General features: G+C 40.4%; 1 protein-coding gene across 4 annotated transcripts in view; it reads left to right on the top strand.

Annotated features, from left to right (window-relative positions):
- Positions 1-13,231, top strand: part of LOC139537783 (rho GTPase-activating protein 26-like) — a 139,253-nt gene that overhangs the window by 2,372 nt on the left and 123,650 nt on the right. The gene's annotated exons all lie outside the window — the stretch shown is intronic.

Here is a 13,231-nt window from a genome sequence, read left to right on the forward strand (position 1 = left end):
GTGTATCCATGGCCTATCAAACCTGAGTTGACATGTATCCTGTCCTACAATGGGATGATGAAATGACCCAAAATGTAGAATTAGGGAGTAGGCCGGAGTTTGTCCTTCAGAAACCAGTGTTTCCCCTAAGATTTTTTTCAGCAGAGGTGGCAAAGTTAGCGTGGGGGGCAGTGGGGTCATGGTAGTGGGCATGGCCAATGTTGCTCTCCTATTGGCCGCAGAGACATTTTGCTGTTTTAAAGTAACTTCCCAGTGTTTCCAGATTTCTATGAAATATTAACTATACTTACTTACAGTATGAGTGAAATAGTCTTTCTTCCACATTTTTTAAATTAAGCATGTTAAAAAAACGTTTTTCTGCGTTGGAATGGTGTGGGTGTACCCCAACAACAAAATGGTGTGGGTGTATACCGCTCATAAAAAATATTCATGCAAGTAGCCTCTCATGGGCCAGCTCATCCTCCTCTAGACCACTGATTGGCCAGCTCCTCCTCCTGAGAAGTATTACATCATACTCTAAGGAAACAGCAAGCATTTATTAAAGTTTTAGGTGGGGTTTTTGAAGTATTTTTTCTCCTATTTATACTTTGGTCTCAATTACAAGTATAGGATGAGTCAACAACATTATTTGGGTATGAGTTATCAGAATATTAACTTTTATTAAATGAGATTTTCACTGGGCAGTTACTTTAAAGCTAATTTCCTGCAGTTCTACAAATTTTGCCATGAGGCGGAGAGAAATGTTTTCAGTTTTAAAGCTAGTTTCCTGGAATTCTACACATTTTGTCATGGGGTCTGAGAGAAAAATTGCCGTTTTAAAGCTACTTTCCTGTAATTGTACAGATTTCCCCATGGCTTATGCTATCTGAGTGACGCAAACATTATAACAAAATCAATGGTGGGCCCCATGTCATGACATTTGTAGAATGTTACATTTTCCCTGACTGTCTGGTTTTTATTCTGGTGGTTGTTCGTTCTCAAAGATGATCTTATAAAAAACACGTGCCATTATCTTTTCTACATAATATAGATATCTGATTTTAGTCATTTAAATTTTCACTGAAATTCTTTTACCGTCTCAACAATTATTGTATATATAAAAACTAAAAATGTATATATTTTTTGAAGCTGCTAAATGAATACAGAGGAAACACTGGAAACTCAGCAGGGTGTTTTATAATCCTCCACCTCACATAAGATGATGTCTCACACTGTCAACAACTGGGATTATCAGGTGAGGTGACCAAATCATACAGTTATGGGATATTGTAATTACACCGTTATTGTAGTTACACAGTTATTACTGAAGTATTAGCTGCAGCTGTAGCAAATGTAAACTTGTTTTAATGATATTTTCTCACCTTCACACTGTCCAGCAAGGATGTGCTGACGGTTGTGTCCCAAATGGTACCGTATTCTATATATGGGCCCTGGACAAAAGTAGTGCACTATATAGGGGACAGGGTGCCAGTGTTTGTTTAGTTGATGCTGTTGTGAAGTGAATGCAGCTAAGCGGAAGTGAAATGGTACCTGCATCCTTTCACGTAGCCGTTTAAACATCCAGGTTCAGCTATAGAAATAGGTCCCTATAAACAGACTCTAAATAATGGCCTTTGCTTTCAGCCATGTTGTGTTCTAAGTAACTGAACTTTATTGCCCCCAAAAACCTGACAAGTGACTCACTGCCTCACTATGTTCCCCTGTAGAAGCATCTCTAACCCTGTAAGAAGCAGAGTGGGAATCACCAGACCAGAAGTTAGGCCTTTCTTCAGCACATGTGAAAACAAGATCTCATGTGAAGTGTTCCAAAAACACATTTTGACATGATTTCACATGTGAAATGTTCCAAAAACACACATTTTGACTTGATTTCACATGCGAAATTACACATGTGAAGTGTTCCAAAAACACATTTTTACCAGATTTCTTTCATAGAATGTGGAAATTTCACATGTGAAATCATGTAATTTTTCTGTAAGGGACACTGACTGTGGGGTCATTCCATTTAATTTCAATCGCTTTTTGATTACACCCCTTTTGATTTGAATGAAACTTTTTATACATATTTGCACATGGTGGAAGTGGTCAGAAAGTGACTTTTTGGACCTGAATGCCAAAACATTCAGGAGATTGAGGTGCTCAAAGTTCACCCATTTTGCTGTGGAAAATATAAACTATTGAGTTTGATATAATTTAAAAGCTTACAAACAGGGTTGTCAAACTACAGTATTTGATCATTTTTTGGGAAAAATATTTTTAGTATTTTTCTTTTTACTTTTAATGTCAGTTTTTGTATATAAAAATATATATTTTTGCATATGTTGTAGCTTAGACTATGATTTGCATAATCTTATGTGTTAGTACAGTGCCCGCCATCGGTTGAGACACAGCATGCATTCTCTTGAATACAAGGTGGGTGTCATTTCAATCATAGAAATAGAATTTGTAGAATGGACCTATCCCTTCACACCACTGTAATTTAGCTTGTACACAATTTAAATTTAAACTTTCAATTACTACCATAAAGATGGCTACCGGTCCACTCACCATCAATGTCAACTTAAATGAGAATGTATTTTCTAGTATCTATATTTCTATTATTTCAATAGGTTTCCTATGGAATATTGACAGTATAATTTAGAACAACAGATGTTCCCATTCAAGTCAACATTCTCTGATGTGTGGACCTCCAACCATCTTTGTGGTACCATTTCAAAAGGTCAAATTTCTATTTTATTCCCATTTTAGTACATTTATCACCCACCCTGTATTCAAGAGCATGCTGTGTATCAACCGGTGGTGGACACAACACAAACACCTCAGATGATATGACATAGGGTCTAAACTACATTATAAACTGGGTGTTTCGAGCCCTGAATGCGGATTGCCTGACAGCCGTGGTATATCAGACTGTATACCACGGGTATGTTCAAAACATTTATTTTTACTGCTCTAATTACATTGGTAACCAGTTTATAATAGCAATAAGGCACTTTGGGGGTTTGTGGTATATGGCCAATATACCACGGCTAAGGGCTGTATTCAGGCACTCCGCTTTGCGTCGTGCATAAGAACAGCCCTTAGCCATGGAATATTGGCCATATACCACAATATACCACCATATACCACAATACCTCCTCGAGCCTTATTGCTTAAACATATGCAAAAAAAATGAGTTTACCCGTTATTAGATAATTGACATTAAAGGTAAAAAATGACATAATTTTGATTAAAACTTTTTTTTATTTTTTATATATAAAATAGTTTGACGACCCTGTTTGAAGCTTTTAAATGACATCAAACTCAACCGTTTAGATTTTCCAGTGAGGAAGACATGGCTGTCTCAATGTATGAGAGCGGCGATGGCAGGAGCGAGAATTACCACGGACCTGACACACCCACTCAACCAGGAGCACCAGCTCCTACCATCAGCCCGCCGATACAGAGTCCATCTTTACAAAACCTTCAGAGCCCAGAAATCATTCATCCCCACCAGTATACGTCAATTGAATAAATAACTGCTCAACTACCCCCCCCCCCCCCAGAATTTACGAACTGAATTATGGACTGTGAACTGTGTTATCTGCTGTAGTTATTGCTTGTGATTTATGTATTTATGCACTTATGTGGAGATGCTGTGCTGTGGTCTGTTGAGACGCAAGACACATTTCCTGAAAGGGACACAATAAATAATAATAATTATTATTGGTGTGGTATGCAAAATGGGTCAACTTTGAACATCTCCTGAATGTTTTGTCATTCAGGTCCAAAAAGTCACTTTCTGACACTTCTACCATGGGCAGGCATGTATGAGAAGTTTTGTTTGAATCTAAAGGGGTGCGTTCAAAAAACATTTGAAATCAAATGGAACGACAACACTACTGACCCAGGGAGTCTCTGCCAGGTAGCCTAGTGGTTAGACCGTTGGGCCAGTAACCCAAAGGTTGCTGGATCGAATCCCCGAGCTGACAAGGTAAAAATCTGTCATTCTGCCCCTGACGAAAGCAGTTAACCCACTGTTCCCTGGGTGCCGAAGCTGTGTATGACAATTATGGCAGCCCCCGCACCTCTCTGATTTAGAGGGGTTTTTGGGTTAAATGCGGAAGACACATTTCAGTTGAAGGCATTCAGTTGTACAACTGACTAGGTGTCCCCCGTGTGTGCGTGCCTTTCACAACAAAGACTCCCTAAAGAAAAACCCAAGCCACATTATTCCAGTCTGCCTTCGGGGGAGAGAGAGAGAGTGGGAGGGAGAGGGAGAGAGAGAGAGTGGGAGGGAGAGGGAGAGAGAGAGAGAGGGAGAGAGAGAGAGAGAGAGAGAGGGAGAGAGAGAGAGAGAGGGAGAGTGGCGGGTGCCATTGCGTCTAGGGACATTCTGCTGAATGCATCAGATGGGAACAAAGGGAAATAAATGTGTGTGCGAAAGGGGGTCGGTGGGGGTATTCCATAAGCAGTGATGTAGAGGAAGAGAAATTAGGGCACCAATGATGCAGCTCTGTCAGGGGATGGTCCTGACCTACAGCGGTAGAGCTGAACTTCATCAATTACGCTCAGATTGTCCAATCATGTGTTTGGGTTATTTTGGCTCTAATACTACCAAGATGAGTTAACACAATCCAGTTGGACACAGAGCTGGTAAATATTTGAGCTTTAGAAGCCTTATTCAGTTACATCCTTCATAATTGCATAGTCACTTAGCCACTCAGCATTTTGTGTTCAGGCTTTTTCCTTTGTGTTTCTACTCACAAGGATGTGGATCTTGTTTCCCTGGTATGCACCAGTCTAATTTTAATTATCTCTATAGGCTATAAACATGCATGCACATGTTGGTTAACTGTGCCATTTAAATACATAGTTTGTTCCACCACATTCCACTTCCTGTTAGTTTTTCTCCAGTGTTATTGAAATTCTAAACCATGAGTCTGCCCTGTTTTTACAACATGACTTCACAATCAGAACGATTGGGAACTATTTCACGCTAGAGAAGGTTTTTACCCTGCACACTAGCCTGCCTTCCATGCATTCAGGTCTATTTTGTTTTGTGCAGGTGAACTTCCTCCAAGCTGCCTTCACATACATGTTGTGAGTGAAACATAGCTGGCCTCTCACTCTCTCTGTGCAGGAGAGCACAAGTGCTGAAGGCACTGAAGATGGCCCAATGACAATGTCAGTAGGGGATACAGTTAAAGAGAACATTTTAAATAGCAGTGGAAAGGCAGAGAAAAAGGGAATAGAAAATAATAGATCAGCTCTGTTTGGTTCATTTTAGAGACATTCCCTTTCCATCTGGTGAAAGTATGCACAGAGGCAACGGTTTCTGAACGGGCCTCCACTCTGGCCTCCTGACCGTGAAAGAGGAAGTGAGATTCACACATACGGTATGTGGAGTTTATTTTTAGGATGTCAACTCTTGAATTAGGCCATTTCTAATGAAAATAAGCCTATTTCTTCTTAATGACGGAAATAATGTCTGAGAGACATTCAGCCCATGCTTCCCCTTTTTTTGTTAAATGCAGAGCTGTATGAAAAGATTTGGCATGGGTTCTCAGATCCTCAAAATGTTCTACAGCTGCACCATCGAGGGTATCCTGACTGGTTGCATCACCGCCTGGTATGGCAACTGCTCGGCATTCGACCGCAAGACGCTACAGTGGGTAGTGCGTATGGCCCAGTACATCACTGGGTCAAGCTTCCTGCCATAGCAGGCGGTGTCAGAGGAAGGCCATACAAATTGCCAAAGAGTCCAGCCACCCTAGTCATAGACTGTTCTCTCTGCTACCACACTGCAAGCTGTACCAGAGCGCCAAGTCTAGGTCCAAAAGGCTCCTTAACAGCTTCTACCCCCAAGCCATAAGACTGCTGAACAGTTAATCAAATGGCCACCCGGACTATTTACACATGACTAGAGGTCGACCGATTGATCGGAATGGCCGATTAATTAGGGCTGATTTCAAGTTTTCATAACAATCGGAAATCGGTATTTTTGGACACCGATTTGGCAGATTTAAAAAAAAATTGTATTTATTTATTTTACACCTTTATTTAACTAGGCAAGTCAGTTAAGAACACATTCTTATTTTCAATGACGGCCTAGGAACGGTGGGTTAACTGCCTTGTTCAGGGGCAGAACGACATATTTTTACCTTGTCAGCTCGGGGATTCAATCTTGCAACTTTACAGTTAACTAGTCCAACGCTCTAACCACCTGCTTCTCATTGCACTCCACGAGGAGCCTGCCTGTTACGCGAATGCAGTAAGAAGCCGAGGTAAGTTGCTAGCTAGCATTAAACTCATCTTATAAAAAACAATCAATCAATCAATCATAATCACTAGTTATAACTACACATGGTTGATGATATTACTAGTTTATCTAGCGTGTCCTGCGTTGCATATAATCGATGCGGTGCGCATTCGCGAAAAAGGACTGTCGTTGCTCCAACATGTACCTAACCATAAACATCAATGCCTTTCTTAAAATCAATACACAAGTATATATTTTTAAACCTGCATATTTAGCTAAAAGAAATCCAGGTTAGCAGGCAATTTTAACCAGGTGAAATTGTGTCACTTCTCTTGCGTTCATTGCACGCAGAGTCAGGGTATATGCGATAATAATAAACGTTTTGTTTTTGAAATTATAGTTTCCGGATTTGACCATATTAATGACCAAAGGCTCGTATTTCTGTGTGTTATTATGTTATAATTAAGTCTATGATTTGATATTTGATAGAGCGATGGTAGGCAGCAGCAGGCTCGTAAGCATTCATTCAAACAGCACTTTCATGCGTTTTGCCAGCAGCTCTTCACTGTGCTTCAAGCATTGCGCTGTTTATGACTTCAAGCCTATCAACTCCTGAGATTAGGCTGGTGTAACCGATGTGAAATGGCTAGCTAGTTAGCGGGGTGCGCGCTAATAGCGTTTCAAACGTCACTCGCTCTGAGACTTGGAGTAGTTGTTCCCCTCGCTCTGCATGGGTAGCGCTGCTGTTGTCGATGTGTTCCTCGTTCGAGCCCAGGTAGGAGCGAGGAGAGGGACGGAAGCTATACTCTTTCACTGGCAATACTAAAGTGCCTATAAGAACATCCAATAGTCAAAGGTATATGGAATACAAATGGTATAGAGAAAAATAGTCCTATAAATACTATATTAACTACAACCTAAAACCTCTTAACTTGGAATATTGAAGTCTCATGTTAAAAGGAACCACCAGCTTTCATATGTTCTCATGTTCTGAGCAAGGAACTTAAACGTTAGCTTTTTTACATGGCACATATTGCACTTTTACTTTCTTCTCCAACACTTTGTTTTTGCATTATTTAAACCAAATTGAACATGTTTCATTATTTATTTGAGGCTAAATGGACTTTTATTGATGTATTATATTAAGTTAAAATAAGTGTTCATTCAGTATTGTTGTAATTGTCATTATTACAAATAAAATAAAAAAATTGTCCGATTAATCGGTATCGGCTTTTTTTGGTCCTCCAATAATCGGTATTGGTATCGGCGTTGAAAAATCATAATCGGTCGACCTCTACACGACACCCCTTTTTTACGCTGCTGATACTCACTGTTTATTATCTATGCATAGTCGCTTTACCCCTACCTACATGTATATATTACCTCAATTACCTTGACTAACCTATACCCCCGCACATTGACTCAGTACCGGTACCCCATGTACAGTGGGGCAAAAAAGTATTTAGTCAGCCACCAATTGTGCAAGTTCTCCCACTTAAAAAGATGAGAGAGGCCTGTAATTTTCATCATAGGTACACTTCAACTATGACAGACAAAATGAGAAAAAAAATCCAGAAAATCACATTGTAGGATTTTTTATGAATTTATTTGCAAATTATGGTGGAAAATGAAGTATTTGGTCACCTACAAACAAGCAAGATTTCTGGCTCTCACAGACCTGTAACTTCTTCTTTAAGAGGCTCCTGTGTCCTCCACTCGTTACCTGTATTAATGGCACCTGTTTGAACTTGTTATCAGTATAAAAGACACCTGTCCACAACCTCAAACAGTCACACTCCAAACTCCACTATGGCCAAGACCAAAGAGCTGTCAAAGGACACCAGAAACAAAATTGTAGACCTGCACCAGGCTGGGAAGACTGAATCTGCAATAGGTAAGCAGCTTGGTTTGAAGAAATCAACTGTGGGAGCAATTATTAGGAAATGGAAGGCATACAATCTCCTGGAGGTTATCTGACTGCTACTATGTCGTCCTAAAGAAGGAACAAGGTGGAAATCCTAAACAGAGCTAGAGCCCTAAAGTAAAAGCAAATCTTGGTAATTGATTGAGATACAGCCTTTAATGGGCCTATATGAATTCTAGCTCCGTTTGAAGCACACGCCCTAGAAACAAACATGTAACCCTGTAAATACATCTGTTTATTACAAAAGCTCAAATGTTGATACAAACATTGAAATGATTGAAATTACAAAGACATTTGTAGAATATTAGGTTTCTACATTGTGTAAAAACACTGATTTCTATTGAGATGCATTACATTGAAAATTGTACGCTGTCTCTTTAAGAATGTCAAGTTTGTTAGTGAAGACATGCAAATCATTCATTCATTCAGCACTATTATCATTGATCTCCTGATGCAGCTGTCCCTTTCTTTTTCCAGATACAAAGTTTGGTAACAGAATGAAACTGAAGGAGATTTTACCGTAATTATGTTACCAAACTGCATCTGCACAGTTTTTCCAGTAAATGTGTTTTGTTTTAATTTACTGTGTAATTTGTTAAAAGTAGTCATTGTGCATAGAGTTGTATGGTTTGTTCAACTTTGAAATCAATCGTTTTTGTTTGGCATACATTTTAAAGTGAAGAATCTAAGTCTCAACCCAATTCCGTTACCCTGGAATTGCCCATATGTGACCCGCCACCTGGATTCGGTCCTATGTAGCAAAATTTGAAATGGTGTTTTTTACATTGGATAAAAGTAGAGACTCAGAGCTAGAAAGTGGTATATCATACACTGTAAGCCCACTTTTGAGAAAATGGCCCGTGAATGTTTTGGTACACCTATTGGAAAGCTCTTCTTTGTCTACGCCCATTCAGCATCATTCACATCCTCTTAAGCCTTAGCCCCACCCATCTCTTTAAGGATTCACATGTGAGGCCATGTGCTAAACAGAGTGAGTAGTTTAGTAAACAACCAAAGATTTCAAGACTAAAAGTGGTAAAAGTAGTAGCCTACAATAAGGAAACCTCCAGGTAAAAATATACTTTATCTAGTCCTTGGTCTATATCCTAATCTGACTTTGGTGCAGGTCATGTTGTTCTACACTTACAGTCTCTGGTAAACACACACTATATCAAAGAAAATCTAAGTTTATTTGTCACATGCACAGGATACAGAAGGTGTAAACAGTACACTGAAATGGTTATTTGCATAGTAGCAATATCAAAAACAGAAAGTGTCCAGATAAAAATATTGTATAAATATTTTATAATTATTAGATGACCACCCCCCAGCCACATCTAGCTAAGTGGATGGGTCACTATTGTCTAGACATGTACACATGTTCATGAAATACAATAGATGGCCGTAACCACCCCCAGACACACCTGGCTAACTTGATGGGTCATGTAATCATCTGGCGAATTGTAGTCTTTTGTTTAGACATGTAGCTAGCTAGCTAAACAATTAACCTGCATAATCCCAACTCAATCTACTACCAATACAAACATTGGCATAGCTGTAGTATGAATGTGCAGGTAGCTAATGCTAACCAACTAGGTTCAATGTTAGCTAACTAACATTATGCTTTAACTAGCAATGCAAATGGATTTTCTGATTTAGAATTATATTGCTACAAAGATCATACATGTAATGTTAGCTAGTGAGCCCGCAAGCTAATGTTCGCTATCTAGCTAACAGTACGCTTTGACTTGCAAACAACTTTCTGACAGAATTAGAAACTTATAATATCTGAAAATGTATGCTACCGTTCAAAAGTTTGGCGTCACTTAGAAATGTCCTTGTTTTTTAAAGAAAAGCAAAAAAAATTGTCCATTAAAATAACATCAAATTGATCAGAAATGCAGTGTAGACATTGTTAATGTTGTAAATGACTATTGTAGCTGGATACGGCAGATTTTTTAGTGAATATCTACATAGGCGTACACTCCTGTGTTCCAATGGCACGTTGTGTTAGCTAATCCAAGTTTATAATTTTAAAAGGCTAATTGATCATTAGAAAACTCTTTTGTGATTATGTTAGCACAGCTGAAAACTGTTGTTCTGATTAAAGAAGCAATTAAACTGGCCTTCTTTAGACTAGTTGAGTATCTGGAGCATCAGCATTTGTGGGTTCGATTACAGCCTCAAAATGGCCAGAAACAAAGACCTTTCTTCTGAAACTCGTCAGTCTATTCTTGTTCTGAGAAATGAAGGCTATTCCATGAGAGAAATTGCCAAGAAACTGAAGATCTCGTACAACACTGTGTACTACTCCCTTCACAGAACAGCGCAAACTGGCTCTAACCAGAATAGAAAGAGGAGTGGGTGGCCCTGGTGCACAACTGAGCAAGAGGACAAGTACATTAGAGTGTCTAGTTTGAGAAACAGACGCCTCACAAGTCTTCATCTGGCAGCTTCATTAAATAGTACCCGCAAAACACCAGTCTCAACATCAACAGTGAAGAGGCGACTCCGGGATGCTGGCCTTCTAAGCAGAGTTCCTCTGTCCAATGTCTGTTTTCTTTTGCCCATCTTAATCTTTTATTTTTATTGGCCAGTCTGAGATATGGCTTTTTCTTTGCAACTAAGCCTAGAAGGCTTAGAGTCGCCTCTTCACTGTTGACGTTGAGACTGGTGTTTTGCTGAAAAAAACTGTTTTCCGACCTCCCGCTGCTGCTGGTCTTCACATATTCTACCATTACGCTCCCGAAGTTGACGGTAATAGGCTACACCAGGCGTCTGCAACCTTTTCCATTAGGAGTGCCAATTTATTTGACAATTTCTACCGATCTGCGTGCCAGTTATGATGTTCGTATGCACATTTCATTTCTTTTATAATAAAGTCGTCCTTTCTCAAAATCATTCATGTTATCTAAAGGAAAATTATACAAATCTAAAAGTAACTTCTGCCATTGCCAACTATAGCCCACATAAAGCCAACAAATAAATACATTGCAGCCTGCAGGTAGAAAATATCCTGATAAAAATAAGTCACATTGGCTATTCATGGCCTGTCTGCAAGGAATTCGAAACATTGTATCAACTTTCAACTTAGTCCAGCCTGAAGCTTGCACTTACAAACTTGCAACATTTAGTAAAATATTTTGGACCCTCAGTTACTGCAGCCATTGAGTTCCAGACAGACACAGCTGTAGAATGTCGTAGTTGATATCAGTGGCCATATAACTAACATGGGCCATCTAAAACAAGACATTCAGTGTCATTTTGAGTGTATTTTGTGGCACACTAACATCAGGTAAATTGTAGTCCTTCTGCTGATTCACTCTCCCGCCATGCTGTCGGTAGACCACCATCATCATCACCATCATCATCATCATCATCATCACCTTATAGCCTGTCAGTATGCACCCCTCCACAGGTCTGAGGACAGGTGTACTTCCCTCCCGCTATCCTCCCAATACAAGGCTGGTGGCAGCAGCCTGTGGTCTGTGTGATTCCCCCTCTCCCTCCTCTCCCCCTCTGTGAATGGAGGTCATTGTGTGAACAGGCCTTTTCTCCCATTGCAGTCAGTGAGCTCTGTGTCTGCTCTGCTCCCTCTACTCTGTCTGCTGAAGAGAGGCCTGTGTCTGCTGCTGCTGTCCACTCCATGAGGGTCAGAGAGGGGGCGGAGTGGGAGGAGATGGAGAGAGGGAGCAGAGAAGATAGAAAGAGGATGGCAGTGGGACAGAAAAGCCAGTGTTCCACTCTACCCAGAGAAAGAGAGAGGGGACAGACCCCAAGGGCTGGTGTCATGGCAGGCCAGCTTCTGGTTCTCTGTCTCTGTCTCTGTGTCTCACTCTCGCTCTCGCTCTCATTCTCTTTTCCCTCGTTCTGTTTCCCTCCCCTCTTTTTCTGTCTCTAGTTTTGCGTTCCAAGTCTCGAACGTGAGGAATCCTGGAAGTCCAGTTTCCCCTTTTTCTAGATCTTACATCAGAAACGTTACTGTCTTTTCATGAGAGTCAGTGGCCATACATACATACATTAATAAGTGTTATCCAGGGCAAGCCTTTTAATGGTTTCTAGAATGTGTGTGGCACAAGGCACGAGCAGCGCTGTGGTAATATGGAGCCAGACGTTCCTTCTCTCCTGTGCACTCTCACTCCCTCCCCTGCTAACAATATGGAGTGCATTCTTCCCTGAGCAGAGAATTCTGCAGGCTCACGCCACGGTTTGGTTTAGAATCCGCTAATAAATAACTCTTACTGCCCTATGACAGCCCCTCTATACCTCTTTGGTTTAATGTAATAACTAGGGAATACAAAACTGTGTGTTGGGATGATTTAGAAAGCACACAGCTTGGTCAGATACACCCAGAACTCTACTGCATAGTGTGATGTATTGTAAGAGTGTTATGACCAGTGTGTGGCGGGGTGACAGTAAAGTGCCTGAATAGAGAAGTGGATGTGCAGAGAGAGAAGTGGTGGTGATGTTGAATAATTAACCAGGGGCATTGACTGCAGAGTTCCAGCCTCTCTCTCCCTTTGTCTGTGTCTCTTCTTTCACTCTGTCAACAGTCTGTCTGAGCCGCTGGTTACGCACATACTGTACAGCACCGTGAGCAGCCCAAGACACAGAGAATGGGTCGATGGGTGGGTGACCCCAAAGACACAGCCACACGCTTAATGAGTGTCACCGCTGGGCACAGACACTGTCTGTAATGATACAGAGAGAAATAGAAATGGCGTCTTTTTGTAGGCACTAACTCCGCCATGGTTCGTTGGACAAAGCCTATGGGGAAAATGAATGGCGTTTTTGTTGGGTTTTTGGATTAATGCCGAAAATAAGGTCTGTGGTAAATACAGGGTTAGGAGATATTATACGTTTTGTTCTATGAGATAATCTTTGTCAGCAAACATCACTTTTTGTGAATTTTGAAGCATTTATGTGATTAAAAAAAGCATATAATGCTTTATAATACATAAAGGTCATGTTAAATGACCACCATTATCTCATAGAACAAAAATGTTTAAGACCTCCTAAACTTGTGTTAAACTCAGACCTTACCTTACTTTCAGCGTTTATCCCAA

The sequence above is a fragment of the Salvelinus alpinus genome, chromosome 13 (assembly GCF_045679555.1).
Source record: "Salvelinus alpinus chromosome 13, SLU_Salpinus.1, whole genome shotgun sequence".
Taxonomy (NCBI): Eukaryota; Metazoa; Chordata; class Actinopteri; order Salmoniformes; family Salmonidae; genus Salvelinus; species Salvelinus alpinus.